A 12605-nucleotide genomic window follows, 5' to 3' on the forward strand; every position below is an offset into this window, starting at 1 on the left:
CCTGGCAAGGGATGTTTCATGAAGAAAGAAGGGCAAACAAAATGAAATAGATGGAGACAAAGTTTTGTTGTTTTTTAGAGGCGGTCTCACTCTGTCGCCCAGGCTGGAGTTGCAGTGGTGCAATCTCGGCTCGCTGCAACCTCCACCTCTCAGGTTCAAGTGATCGTCCCACCTCAGCCTCCTGAGTAGCCGGGATTACAGGCGTGTGCCACCACGCCCTGCTAAGTTTTTTTGTTTTTTTTTAAGAGATGGGGTCTCACTCTGTTGCCCAGGCTGGAGTGCAGTGGCGTGATCTCAGCTCAAGGCAGCCTCTGTCTCCTAGATTCAGGTTATTATCCTGCCTCAGCCTCCTGAGTAGCTGGGACTACAGGTGTGTACCATCATAACTGGCTAATTTTTGTATTTTTTTGTAGAGACGGGGTGTTGCCATGTTGCCCAGGCTGGTCTCCAACTCCTGGGCTCAAGCGATCAGCCCACCTCGGCCTCCCAAAGTGCTGGAATTACAGGCATGGGCCACTGTGCTTGGCTTAAGACTTTTTTTTTTAAATAGTTGAGAATAGGAGATTTGCAGTTCAGAGAAGATGGTGTAGACTCAACTCCCCCTCTCCTTCCTACAGAATACAACTATAAGTCCTGGACATAAAACAGTAGTCTACAAGTGGACTCTGGAAAGTGGAAAGAGGAAGGCAGACTGCCTAGGCATCTCAGGACTGAAGGAACAAGAGAGTGTCCTCGCATCTCACAATACCCCACCCAGTGACAGGTGGCAACCCAGACCTCGTGTCCCCTGACCCCCAACCTAACAGCAGAAGACAGACTAGGTAGACACATTCCTCCCCTGGATCAAAAGGAAGTCCTGGCCAGGCGCAGAGGCTCACGCCTGTTATCTCAGCAGTTTGGGAGGCTGAGGCGGGTGGATCGTCTGAGGTCAGGAGTTCAAGACCAGCCTGACCAACATGGTGAAACCCCATCTCTACTAAAAATACAAAAAAAAGAAAAAAAATTAGCCAGGCATGGTGGCGGATGCCTGTAATCCCAGCTACCCTGGAGGCTGAGGCAGGAGAATCACTTGAACCTGGGAGGTGGAGGTTTCAGTGAGCCAAGGTCATGCCACTGCACTCCAGCCTGAGCAACAGAGTGAGACTCCACCTAAAAAAAAAAAGAATTCCTGCCAACAACACCACGTCACCCTAGCACCAGCAGGGGGATCCCATCTACAACAAACCGCCCATCCTGGGAACTGCTCTTTATCCCAGTGGAGGCTCCTTTCTCCCACTTAGGGCACCAAATGGTCCAGTCAAGACTGGGAAATTATCATTCGTCCCTGCACACTCTCTTCCTCCACATAAAGATAGCTTGTGTGCCAGTGGCCCCAGAAGGGTTGGGAGCCTGTCAACAACAAAAGACTCAAGCTGGAGGGGTGCTCTTCATCCCCACTGGGCCAGAGAGCTCCTTCACCCATAGAGAGGTGCCAGGTGACCCCAGGGAAGGTGCCTTCCACTTCCGCATGTGGCACCAGCAGAGATCAGTGGGAACCCCCGCAGCACCAGATGAGCCAAGCAGGCCGAAACAGCACAGCATAGGCTCTGAAAACTGAATTGTCACTGGGCAAGGTAGCCACAAAGTAGGCTAAATCTAAAGAAGTTGACTGTCTGCTAAAATAGAAAATTCAAGGCCGAGTGCGGTGGCTCACGCCTGTAATCCCAGCACTTTGGGAGGCTGAGGCAAGTGCATCACCAGGTCAGGAGTTTGAGACTAGCATGGCCAATATGGCGAAACCCCGTCTCTACTAAAAATACAAGACAAAAAAAATTAGCCAGCCATGGTGGCACACGCCTGTAGTCCCAGCTACTCAGGAGGCTGAGGCAGAAGAATCACTTGAACCTGTGAGGGAGAGGTTGCAGTGAGCTGAGATTGCACCACTGCACTCCAGCCTGGGTGACAGAGCGAGACTCTGTCTCAAAAAAAAAAAAAAAAAAAAAAGAAATTTCAAATAAAACCCAGTGCTTCTTAATGTAACAGCCAAAGTTTCCAGGATAAGTTTTTTCAATTATTTATCATCCCAAGAACCAGGAAAATCACAACAAGATTAAGATCACCCACAGTTGTCAACACTCACATGAATCAGATGTTGGAATTGTCTGATTTTAAAGATGCCATCATTAAAATGCTATAACGAGCAATTACAAATGCCCTTCAAACAAATGAAAAAAAATGAAACAATTAAGGCCAGGCACAGTGGCTCATGCCTATAATCCAGGCACTTTGGGAGGTCAAGGCAGGCAGATCACGTGAGGTAAGGAGTTCAAGACCAGCCTGGCCAACATGGTGAAACCGCGTCTCTTCTAAAAATACAAAAATTAGCTGGGCATGGTGGCGCATGCCTGTAATCCCAACTACTCGGGAGGTTAAGGTAAGACAATCACTTGAACCCAGGAGTTGAAGGTTGGAGTGAGCCAGGATCATGCCACTGCACTCCAGCCTGGGCAACAGAGCAAGACTCTGTCACAAAAAAAATAAATAAATAAAATTTAAAAAAAGAAGTTTTTACACTACACTTGAAGTGGTAGAACATTGATAGCAATAGACTGTAAGTTACACTGGCATACTGTAATACGTAGAGAATCACTAAGAAACTATACGAAGCAATACACTCAAAGCACTATAAATAAATCAAGATGGAATTCTAAAAATGTTCAAGTAGTCCAAAGGTAGGCAAGAAAAGAGGCACAGAGAAACAAGAAACAGAAGAAATCAATAAAAAACAAATAACAAATTGGCAGACCTAAACCCTACCATATTCATAATTACCTTAAATATAAATGGCTTAAGAATGCCAAGTAGAAGATAAAGATTGGCAGAGTGGAATTTTTTTTAAATCACAACCCAGGTCAGGCACGGTGGCTCATGCCTGTAATCCTAGCACTTTGAAAGACTGAGGCAGGCAGATTGCTTGAGCCTAGGAATTTGAGACCACCCTGGCAACATGGCAAATCCTAGCCTCTCTGAACAATAACAAAAAAAATTAGCTGGGCATGGTGGCATGCACCTGCAGTCCTACTACTCAGGAGGCTGAGGTGAGAGGATCACTTGAGCCCAGGAGGCTGTGGTTGCAGTGAACCAAGATTATGCCACTGCACTCCAGCCTGGGCAACAGAGCAAGACCCTGTCTCAAGAAAAAGATCACAACCCAATGATATGCTGTCAACAAGAAATTTACTCCAAATACAATGACACACAGACATTGAAAGTAAAAGTATAAAATCATGCAAATATTAATTTAAAAAGCAGGAGTAGCTACACTAATGTCAGATAAAGTACACTTCAAAACAAAATTACTAAAGACAAAAAGGGCCCTTACATAGTTATTTTTTTAAATCCACCAGGAAGACATAATGATCCTAAATGTGTATGCACCAAACAACAGAGTGTCAAAATACCTGAAGCAAAAGCTGAAAGAGCTGAAAGGTAAAATAGATAAATACATAATTATAGTCAGGAACTTCAACACTAACTATACTCTCAACAATTGACAGAACCAAGAGATAGAAAATCAGCAAGATTATGGCAAAACTGAACAATACAAGCAACCAATAGAATCTAATAGGCATGTATAGAACATTCTACCCAACAACAGAATACACATATTTTTCAAACACAAATAGAGAACCTACCAAGATAGGCCATATCCTGACCTGTGCCACAGAACAAACCTCAACAAATTTAAGAGCTGAAATGATACCAAGTATGTTCTCCAACCACAATGAGCTCAAACTAGAAATTAATAACAGAAAGGTAACAGGAAAATCTCCAAACACTTGGAAATTAAATAACATACACCTAAATAATCCATGTGGCAAAGAGAAAGTCTCAAAGGAAATAAAAAATAGAACTGAATGAAAATGAAAACACAACATAGCAAAATATGTGAGATACAGTTAAAGCAGTCCAGCAAGGGAATTTTTAACACTAAATGCTTCCATTAGAAGAGGAAAAATCTAAAATTAATAATAGACGTCCAAAAATGAAATCTCCAGCTCCAGAGAGTTTCACTAGAGAATACTACCAAGCATTTAAAGGCAAATTAGCACCAATTTTATACAACGTTGTCTAAAAAATAAGGTAGGAAGAAAGACTTCCAAATTCATTGTACCCCATCCAGTAGTACCCTCTGGAATTGTGCAGTGCACAGCTTGTGCAACCATACATGAATGTAGACCATTGTCTACAAAGCCCAACATGATCTGGCCTTGCTTCTCAACTTCAAGTCTACTTTCCTGGTACAATGAGTTAATTTATATTTCTTCAAGGAGGCTATGTTTTCTCCTACCTCTGTGCCTCTGTGGTTAGAGTTATTAGTTCCATTTAACAAATGAGAAAAGTAAGGTTCCAAAAGGGTAAGTAACCTGCCCAAGTCTATATGTCTTGCTGGTCTCTAGAAGTGACCAGTGAGTAACAAACCTGCAATGTTCAAGAGTCAGAGTAGATGTCAGAATGTCCGTTACTCATCTGTGATGAGAATCAAAATGGTCAGATCAGTAATATTTCTTTCTGTCTGTTGTATCTCCTTGCATGAGAGGAAAGATGCCATGGAATTGCATCGAGAAATCATTGAAGAAAGAACTGAAATTTCCCAAGGCCAACATGAGCAGCATGTTCTCCCTGTTATGCAGATCAGAAGGCAATGGGGCAAGCTCCAAATCTCAACAAGAGGTCTCATTGGGTCAAAGGTCCAGCAGCCAACCTGATGTTTCCATCCTGTGATGCAGATACTCTTGCCAGTGGGACCCAGACAGCTTGGCTACCATGACCAAACCACACACATCCATCTCCATTCTAAGAAGACCTTAAGGCCGGGTGTGGTGGCTCATGCCTGTAATCCTAGCACTTTGAGAGGCCGAGGTGGGTGGATCACCTGAGGTCAGGAGTTCGAGACCATCCTGGCTAACATGGTAAAACCCCGTTTCTACTAAAAATACAAAAAACTTAGCTGGGCGTGGTGGTGCACACCTGTAATCCCAGCTACTCTGAGGCAGGAGAATCGCTTGAACCCGGGAGGCGGAGGTTGCAGTAAGCTGAGATCATGCCATTGCACTCCAGCCTGGGCAACAAGAGCGAAACTCCATCTCAAAAATAAATAAATAAATGGAACGCCTTGACATGGAAACAAAAAATACAAAGTCCAGTGGCCAAGATGCCCTTAAGCTTTGAGAGTACTTGAATGAACCGTTCATTATTGGCCATTATCTTGGATTGCATTCACCATAAGCAAACCCTGAGATGGGGACTTGTGTGCCAGTGATGAATGAAGGATGTGCTCCCAGAAGAAACCAGAAAAAGAGTGGGGAAGAGCAGGCAGGGAAGGGGACAGCGCAGCAAGGGCAGGAGTGAAGCACTTCTAGTGGCCCAGAAGAAGCCCTCTGCAGAAAGTCACAGGTGGGAGCTATTAAAAGACAAATGAGGATCTGGGAAGGGTGCACCAAATCTGTGAGAGGGACCCCAGGAAACCTGGGCAGAGCATGAACAGCATCCACCGAAGCCTCTGAAACTGCTCTCCCTCCACCTCCCCTGAAGATTTACACTGCCCTTGGGCTGGACATATTTATTTAGAGATAACTGTGTCTCTAACATCTTATCAAAGTACCTGAAGAGCACTGGCGGGAGAATGCAATCCCCAGGAATCTTAGAGTCCTAGTCCCAACTGGCTTGGAGCTGTATCTTTAAAACGAGTGAAACTGTCCATTCTAATCTATGTTCTATGTGTAGGTATTTGTATATAAAAAATGCTCTTCTGTGGCTCACGCCTGTAATCCCAGCACTCTGGTAGGCCGAGGGAAGCGGATCACCTGAGGTCAGGAGTTCAAGACCAGCCTGGCCAACATGGTGAAACCCCGTCTCTACTAAAAATACAAAAATTAGCTGGGTGTGGTGGCATGTGCCTGTAATCCCAGCTACTTGGGAGGCCGAGGCAGGAGAATCCCTTGAACCCAGGAGGCGGAGGTTGCAGTGAGCCAAAATCGCACCATTGCACTCCAGGCTGGGTGACAGAGCAAGACTCTGTCTCAAAAAAAAAAAAAATGCTCTTCTGACATACTTTACCACCAGGTCAAGCTGAAGCTCCCAAGAAGACATGCCATTGCAGGTTGAGAAGCGCTCACACAGAAAAGGTCAGACGCCCTCCAATCCTGCCGTCCTGGAGCAATGTGGTGCCCTCTGCTGGTGACCTTGACTCTCTCTGCTGCAGCCCATCCTAGCCCATCAGGATGATACTCTGTCTTGTCAAAAGGAAGTCTCAGCAGGGGACAGTGGCTCACACCTGTAATCCCAGCGCTTTGGGAGGCCAAGATGGGAGGATCACCAGGAGTTCAAGACCAACCTGGGCAACATACGAGACCCTCATCTCTACAAATAAATAATTAGCCAGGCATGATGGTACACACCTGTAGTCACAGCTATTTGGGAGGCTGAGGCAGGAGGATCTCTGGAGCCCGGGAGTGTGAGGCTGCAGTGAGCCATGAATGCACCACTGCACTCCAGCCTGAGTGACAGTAGGATCCTGTCTTTAAAAAAAAAAAAAAGAAAACGAAAAAAAAAAGACAATCCCATTGCTCTCATTTTCTAATTCTAATTCTTCAAAGGTCAGCACCTCCCAACAGCCCCAAAATATCTACAGCACCTCTACGGGTCAGTGTTGTATTCCGTGTTATTGAATTATTCTGTAGGTCAGTGTTGTTATTCCACACTGATTATAGTGTTTCTGTGGAGAGGCATTAAAATAGGAGGCTAGTTCCTGTTAATATTTCTGCTCTATAGCTGCCTGATTCTCAATGAAGTCGCCACCTCCAAATGCTTTCTGAGCTTTTATTTGAATGGTTACAGACAAGGTCTTACTCTGTTGCCCAGGCTGGAGTCCAGTGGCACAATCAATAGCTCACTGCAGCCTCGACTTCCCAGGCTCAGGCAATCCTCCTGCCTCGGTTTTCTGAGCAGCTGAGACTACAGGCATGCATCTTCATGCCTGACTAATTTTAGCTCTTTTTATTTTGGTTTGGCTCTGGTTTTGGTTTTGAGACAAGTTCTCGCGCTGTCTCCCAGGCTGGAGTGCAGTGGCATAATCCTAGCTCACAGCAGCCTTGACCTCCTGGACTCAAGCAATTCTCCTGCCTCAGCCCTCCAAGTAGCTAGGACTATAGGCACATACCACCACACCCAGCTAAAGTTTCTTTTCTTTTTTTTTTGAGTTGTTTCGCCAGTGTGTTGAGACAGAGTCTCGCTCTGACGCCCAGGCTGGAGCGCGGTGGCGCCATCTCGGCTCACCGCAACCCCCGCCTCCCAGGTTCAAGCAATTCTCTGCCTCAGCCTCCCAACTAGCTGGGATTACAAGCACCAGCCACCATGCCTGGCTAACTTTTGTATTTTTAGTACAGATGGGTTCCACCATCTTGGCCAGGCTGGTCTCAAACTCCTGACCTCATGATCCACCCTCCTCGGCCTCCCAAAGTGCTGGGATTACAGGCATGAGCCACCATGCCTGCCCATGTTTCTACTTTTTTGAAGAGATGGGGTCTGGCTATGTTACCCAGACTAATCTTGAACCCCTAGACTCAAACGATCCTCCTGCCTGGGCCTCCCAAAATGCTGGGATTACAGGTGTGAGCCACCACACCTGCCTCCTTTCTGAGTTTTATAGTCAAGAGACCACCATCATCTCCCACCCACATCCCTCCAGCACTCCTTACGCATCCGTTTGTCTTTCTATCTCAGAACACATATTTACACTGCATTTCATAGTTCCATTTTCCTGGCAGGTTCAGAGCTAATGCCAGATGCTGTGGAAGGATTGTTTTTTGCCTCTCTAATACTGTGGAAGAAAAAGAGATCTTCCAGATATAGGAGTTCTCCTGACAGCTGAAGAAGTGATGGATGAGCTGGGTTCTCAATTCATCAGAACATCAAGGTAGGAGGCTGGCGCCTGCCACTCGCTCTTCTCACCTGAGTCATTCCGACGTGTAAGATCATTCTCTGATTCGGAAGCAGAAAACACTTGTCAAAGCTGGATGCACAGGTCCATTCATCCAAAGGTGGCATGAAAGGGTGCAGATGGAATGGTGAATTGGGCTATTTGCTCAAGGTGAACTTGAACAGGAAGCAAAAGAGGCTGTAGACAGGTGCACACAAAAATCGAAGTCTCATTCTTGCTTTTCTTCACTGTACTTAAGAGGTCTATGGTGGCAAAAAAAAATCCAGGTGGGCACTGCAGATGTGACACTTCATCTTCTTATTACTTGTTGCCTGCAGTTAACCCTGATGTGCACCCTGAAACACCATTTGCAGTGCCGCCTACTCGGTCCCTACCTCCTCCCTGCCTGTGTGAGGGCTAGCAGGTAGCTAAGAGCGCCTGGGACCTAGCAGGTCAGAGTTCTCACCCAAGCTCAGGTTCCAGCTCCCTGGGTCCTGGGAACATCATAGTCACTTATAAATTCAGTGCAATCCCAATCAAATTTCCAGCTGGATTTATTTAAGCAGCTGTACAATTTATTTCAAAATATATTTGGTGGAATAACAGGTCACAAAAATCTAAGTCAAATTTAAGAAAGAGGGGTAAGCTGGGCGTGGTGGCTCACACCTGTAATCCCAGCACTTTGGGAGGTCAAGGTGGGCAGATCACTTGAGTCCAGGAGTTTGAGACCAGCCTGGACAACATGGAGAAACCCTGTCTCTCCAAAATATACAAAAATTTTCCAGGCATAGTGGCACATACCTGTTGTCCCACCTACTCTGGAGGCTGAGGTGGGAGAACCGCTTGAGCTGGGGATGCAGAGGTTGCAGTGAGTTGAGATCGTGATCACACACTTGTAATGGTTAATACTGAGTGTCAACTTGATTGAACTGAAGGATGCAAAGTATCGATCCTGGGTGTGTGCGGAAGCTGCCAAAGGAGATTAACATTTGAGTCAGTGGGCTGGGGAAGGCAGACCCACCCTCAATCTGGGTGGGCACCATCTAATCAGCTGCCAGCGTGGCTAGAATATAAAGCAGACAGAAAAAAAAAATGTGAAAAGGCTAGACTGGCCTAGCCTCCCAGCCAATATCTTTCTCCTGTGCTGGATGCTTCCTGCCCTTGGACATCAGGCTCTAAGTTCTTCAGTTTTGGGACTCAGACTGGCTTCCTTGCTCCTCAGCCTGCAGATGGCCTATTGTGGGACCTTGTGATCGTGTGAGTTAATACTTCATAAATTCCCCTTTATATACATATATATCCTGTTAGTTCTGTCCCTCTAGAGAACTCTGACTAATACACCACTGCACTCCAGGTTGGGTGACAAAGCAAGATCCTGACCTCAAAGAAAAAAAAAAGGTTAAAGGGAACTTTCCTCAGCAGACATTAAAGCCATCATAATTTTTTAAAACTCTATTGGTTGCGCTAGGCATGATGGTGTGTACCTGTAATCCCAGCACTTTGGGAGGCTGAGGCAGGCAGATCACTTGAGGTCAGGAGTTCGAGACCAGCCTGGCCAACATGGTGAAACCCATCTCTACTAAAAATACAAAAATTAGCCAGACATCGTGGCGGGTGCCTATAATCCTGGCTACTTGGGAGACTGAGACAGGAGAATCGCTGGAATCCAGGAAGTGGAGGATGCAGTGAGCCGTTCTCCTGCCTCAGCATCCCAAGTAGCTAGGACTACAGGGACCTGCCATCACGCCCAGCTAATTTTTTGTATTTTTAGTAGAGACAGAGTTTCACCATGTTAGCCAAGATGGTCTTGATCTCCTGACCTTGTGATCCACCCACCTCGGCCTCCCAAAGTGCTGGGATTACAGGCATGAGCCACCGTGTCTGGCCTTTTTTTTTTTTTGAGACAAAGTCTTGCTCTGTCGCCCAGGCTGGAATGCAATGGTGCAATCTCGGCTCACTACAACCTCTGCTTCCCAGGTTCAACGATTCTCCTGCCTCAGCCTCCTGAGTAGCTGGGTCTATAGGCGTGCGCCACCACCACCAGCTAATTTTTGTATTTTTAGTAAAGACAGGGTTTCACCATGTTGACCAGGCTGGTCTTGAACTCCTGATCTCAGGTGATCTGCCTGCCTCAGCCTCCCAAAGTGCTGGGATTACAGGTGTGAGCCACCATGCCTGGCCTACCACAGACAATATTAATAGACAGGTGACAGAATGGGAGTAGTTATTTGCATAAAATGGACAAGAGATTGGGACCTCGAACATTCAAGGAACTCCCAGAAATCAATAAAACAAAAAGAGGCCAGGCACAATGGGTAGCCAGGGCACAGAGCAGAGCCCATCCCAGGACTGACCCTGGGCTGGGTGTGGTGGTTCAGGCATGTAATCCCAGCACTTTGGGAGGACGAGGCAAGAGGCTCGCTTGAGGCCAGGAGGTTGAGACCAGCCTGGACAGCATAGCAAGACCCCATCTCTACAAAAAGAGATTAAAACTAAATTTAAATAGGAAAAAGAGAAGAACCCCAAATAGGAAAATGAGCAGAAGACATGAACAGATGATAGATGGAAGAAGAAACCCACAGGTTAACAAGCATATAGAGAGGCCCAAATTCATCCATAAGCAGATAAATGAACATTAATCAGTAAAATGTTATCACTCTGGACCTAATAGGCTGGCAAAAATTTTAGATTCACAGCCAGGGGCAGTGGCTCATGCCTGTAATCCCAGCGCTTTGGGAAGCCGAAGCAGGCAGATCACCTGAGGTCAGGAGTTCCAGACCAGCCTGAACAACATGGTGAAACCCTATCTCTACTGAAAATACAAAAATTAGCCAGGAATGATGGCAGATGCCTGTAATCCAAGCTACTCGGGAGGCTGAGGCAGGAGAATCGCCTGAACCCAGGAGGCGGAGGGTGCAGTGAGCTGAGATCTTGCCACTGCACTCCAGCCTGAGCAAGGCTCTGTCAAAAAAAAAAAAAAGATATATATAAATTACAAGTAAACAAATAAATAAAAACTCAACTCCCAAGGAGACAGGAGTCCAGCTCAAATCTGTCTCCCTGTGCTGGCCTTCAGTCAATCATTTTATTAGAATAGGTTCTGGGGATGGATTCTGGGATTAGCAGGTGCTTGGTGGAAGGAAAGGGGAGGCCTGGAAAGCCCTTGGGCGTGCACAGTTATCTCTTCATGCTTCCTCAGCAGTCACATGTGCAAATTCAAGGGCAGTGGGTATAAAACATGCAGTGCAAATTCAGGCTGTGATGGCAGCAAGCTTGTTCTGCACAAATTCCGGTCAGCCATCTTGGTTTTTGTTGTTTTTTTTTTTTTTTTTTTTTTTTTTTTTTTAGACATAGTCTTGCTCTGTTGCCCAGGCTGGAGTGCACTGGCGCGATCTCGGCTCACTGCAACCTCCGCCTCCCGGGTTCAAGCGATTCTCCTGCCTCAGCCTCCCAAGTAGCTGGGACTACAGATGTGTGCCACCACATCCAGCTAATTTTTTTTTTTTTGTATTTTTATAGAGATGGGTTTTCACCATGTTGGCCAGGCTGGTCTCGAACTCCTGACCTCGTGATCTGCCCGCCTTGGCCTCCCAAAGTGCTGGGATTACAGACGTGAGCCACCACGCCTGGCCCACCATCTTTGTTCTAACCAATACCAGCCAGTTGTTTAATCTCAAAGCAGAGGGAGCTTCAGCATTTCAAAAACTTGTTTCTTTTCTCATCTGCCATCCTGCAGACTCAATAATTTGTTAGTCATTGTTAAAAAAACAAAAAACCTCTGTGGGGCATGATTTCACCTCCATCTCACTTTCTTCCCAACCCCACTGGGTTGAATAAACATCTAAAATATATCTTAAAGATGCCCAGTGGATTTGATCATCAAGCGGTCATCTCTGCCCTTGACCAGAGAATTTCCAGTGGAGTGATGGGGGCAGAAGACGGATTATGGTCGATTGAGGAGAGTACAGGATGGGGGAGTAGAGACAGAGAGCTTTGGCGGGCTGACAGAATGTTCTAGATCTTCATAGGGAGGTTCTGTGACTATGCAACTTTTTCAAAATTCATAAAACTGCACACCGCAAGGATTGAATTTCACTAGATATAAATTATACCTCAACAAAACTGACATATATAAAAATATAAAAATTTTAAATAAATCATTCTTATTCAACTATGGCCACTTTCCTTTCCAACCAACTCATTTTCATTCTACACATGACATTTCAGATGCCACTAATATGAAAGATGACAAGTATAAATATTTCTCTCCTGCTGTATTTTCCACTTTCTCTGTTCACTAATTTTCTTTCCTTTTTTTTTTTTTTTTTTTTTTTTTTGATATGGAGTCTCATTCTGTCACCCAGGCTGGAGAGCAGTGGCATGATCTCAGCTCACTGCAACCTCCACCTCCTGGGTTCAAGCGATTCTCCTGCCTCAGCCTCACAAATAGCTGGGACTACAGGTGCACGCCACCACACCTGGCTAATTTTTGTATTTTTGTAGAGGTAGAGTTTCGCTTTGTTGGCCAAGCTGGTCTTGAACTCCTGACCTCAGGTGGTCAATTCACCTCAGCCTCCCAAAGTGCTAGGATTACAGGCGTGAGCTACCGTGTCCAGACCAATTTTCTTCTCATCTTCCCCACTGC

The 12605-nt window shown here is 45.9% G+C and overlaps 1 long non-coding RNA gene across 1 annotated transcript; it reads right to left on the reverse strand.

Moving 5' to 3' along the window:
* Positions 1 to 245: 245 nt before the first annotated feature.
* Positions 246 to 12402, reverse strand: LOC115830965. The gene is made up of 2 exons (XR_004026510.1): positions 12368 to 12402; positions 246 to 315 (listed from the first exon to the last, which is right to left on the reverse strand). It is a non-coding gene; the product is annotated as an uncharacterized LOC115830965 (long non-coding RNA).
* Between the last annotated feature and the right edge of the window lie 203 nt (positions 12403 to 12605).

Source organism: Nomascus leucogenys, chromosome 17 (genome assembly GCF_006542625.1).
Source record: "Nomascus leucogenys isolate Asia chromosome 17, Asia_NLE_v1, whole genome shotgun sequence".
Lineage (NCBI taxonomy): Eukaryota > Metazoa > Chordata > Mammalia > Primates > Hylobatidae > Nomascus > Nomascus leucogenys.